This window comes from Sinocyclocheilus grahami, unplaced genomic scaffold (genome assembly GCF_001515645.1).
Source record: "Sinocyclocheilus grahami isolate Dianchi unplaced genomic scaffold, SAMN03320097.WGS_v1.1 scaffold27.1, whole genome shotgun sequence".
Classification (NCBI taxonomy): Eukaryota; Metazoa; Chordata; class Actinopteri; order Cypriniformes; family Cyprinidae; genus Sinocyclocheilus; species Sinocyclocheilus grahami.
The window spans coordinates 759,390-762,146 of NW_015505206.1; the positions used below are offsets into that span (position 1 = coordinate 759,390).

The 2,757-nt window shown below is 35.1% G+C and overlaps 1 pseudogene; it reads right to left on the reverse strand.

Moving 5' to 3' along the window:
• Positions 1-749: 749 nt before the first annotated feature.
• LOC107567344 (28S ribosomal protein S34, mitochondrial pseudogene) lies at positions 750-1,472 on the reverse strand (annotated as a pseudogene).
• Positions 1,473-2,757: the final 1,285 nt, after the last annotated feature.

Consider the following 2,757-nt stretch of genomic DNA (forward strand, 5'->3'; position numbering starts at 1 on the left):
CTGTGCTCTCTGTGTATATATATATATATATATATATATATATATATATATATATATATATATATATATATGATACCTGGTTTAAGTATGCATGGTAAAGTTCAAAAACATTTATTTTATTCTCAATGTTATGGAATAACTCCCAAAAAAGTGTGCTTAATTGCAGAAAAAAGGTGTTCGGTAGTAACGTTCCTTAAAGTTACACACAGACTTTTCAGACTTTTGAACACATTTACCTCAAAATGATGGGACCTATCTACTCACGCCTTATAGCTATGAGAGAGGGGGACACAGGAATATTTCCTGATCATACATTTATGGGTTTAGTTCAAATCAGTCTCGGCCAATGGACTAAAACATACACTGTCTAGTTAGTGACATGAAAAATGCAGGACACGTTTTTTTTTTACATTAAGTTTCATAATTTACAAAGAAAATATAAAATAAATATTTTTTTGAACTGTACTTTTTAAAAGAATAAAAAAAAGATACTTTTAAAAACAACAATGGAGAAAATTACAAAAATTATTAAGCTTTCTAATATTTTAAATATTGTGGGGTTCAATAGCTAATAGAAGGATCATAATAAGCATCTAAGATTTGAATACTTAAATTTCAAAAACATTTATTTTGCATAATTATTCTCAATTGTGATTTTCACTTAATTTTAATGACTGAGATTATTTTTATAATTAAAATTTGACATTAGGCATAATTGTAAGACAACTCATTTTCAAATTTAGACCAAATTCACTTGACCCATTTTTATTCTTTATCTGAAAATAATGCATACAACTTCATATTTAGCTCACATACTGTAAAGAATATCACACAGATATTAACTTGACGACAAAAAAACTGAGTCTTTCCACAGAGGATTATCCTTTTGGGTTTGGTCATGTGTCCAAACAGATCTCCTTCTTCCCCCGCCATCATTAGCCACATGATCCCAGGAAGACAGATGAAAATGTAAGGCTATATTTTGTTTTACCAAAATACAGCATTAAAACACAAACTAGACTTTAACCAGCCAGCAGTGCCTATAAAATTAGGAACAAAAGAAGCAGTTCCTATCAAGACCACTGCAATAGAACTCAGATCTCCTCGCTATGACCTTAACCCCTCTGAAGTGGACCGGAGCATCAGACAGGTGTACCCTCCTGTTTCTTCTTCTCACCCTGATTCCTGAAGTACTCATAATTGAGCAGGGCATCTCGTTTCAATGGGAGAGTGGGCTCTGGGACAGTGCTGGCATCCACACCCAGCTGCTTGGCTTGCTGGGCCAGGATCATCGCACGCAGGAGAGGCGGGTATCTCGCGTAACGCACAGGAGGCTCAGGGACAGGTTCACAGCGTTTGAAGACCTCTTCTTCATGTTTGGGCACCAGTCGCCAGTCATGGTACATCACCTTATCCACTTCACGCTCTCTAGCCTCCTCTTTACCTGAAACCCACATCCAAACAATGCGTCACAGTAAGGTTGCTGTATGTATTTGCTATATTTGTTTACCTTGTATAATTCTACTGAAAATATAAAATCTTGTCATTCATTCATTACTGTTCAAGATTTCAACTGTTCAAGTTTGTGGTCGGTAAATTTTTTGCTCATTTAAAAAGAAAAAAAAAGGGGGGGAAAAAAAGTCTAATTCTTACCAAAGCTGCATTTATTTGATCAAGAATACATTAAAAACAGTAATATTGTGAAATATTATTACAATTTAAAATGATTGTTTACTGTAATTTAATACTGTGATGGCAAAGCTGAATTTTGAGCAGTCATTGCACCAGTCTTGCACCTTCAGAAATTATTCTAATATGTCCATTTGGTGCTCAAGAAACATTTGTGCTGCTTAATATTTTTGTAGAATCCGTGATAAAAAAGTTCAGGATTCTGTGGTGAATAAAAAGTTCAAAAGAATAACATTTATTTGAAATCAAACACTTTTATAACATTATAATAATCTTTGTCACTTTTTATCGATTCAATGCATTCTCGCTTAATTTAGTTTCCTTACAAAAAATCTATATATAGCAGTGCCACAACACCAAAATACTACATAGCTGGTGTAGAAGTGATACGGCAGAACAAAAGAGGAACGAGATTTTTTTAAGGAACTACCTTTTATTAAAAATAAGTGGCATTATTTATGTTTGTGGATTAGTTAGTTGTTCACAGAGAAGGTAGGCCTGGGCGATAAAATGGTATCGATATTTATCGGTGGTACACCTTCTTCGATAACGATAAAAAATGTTCGATATAGCGCACGATATAGGCACGTGCTCTGAGTGATGCAGAGAGCACACACAAACACGAGTGCTGTGACTGCCTGTGATGAGGAGATTGTGAATAAAGAATGAATAGTAGTCGAATTTAAAATAAACATTTGCATTTGAATGTTAGGTGTGCATCAGGGAGCGTCATCAGCGGCGCACGAGATGTGGTGATGATGATGTAAGTGACGTTGTTGCATTTGAATGTTTTGTCAGTCTAGCCCACGAGACGAGCCGCTGCTGCGTTATTCATTCAAAATATTAGAGAAATATAGAAGCTCAATGCGGCGAAGATCTTGATTAGGTTAAAACCAAGCCATTCACACAGATGCATATTCAGCGCATTTTTAGTCAGACAAATATGACTGCTGCACTCGCGTCTCACACAAGAGATGCATAGAAAGCCATGCAAAGTTAAAACAGTTTAAACTTTTAGAAAACGCATCGCAAATTTGTGGAGGTTTATTCCTTTTCACTGCGTCTCAT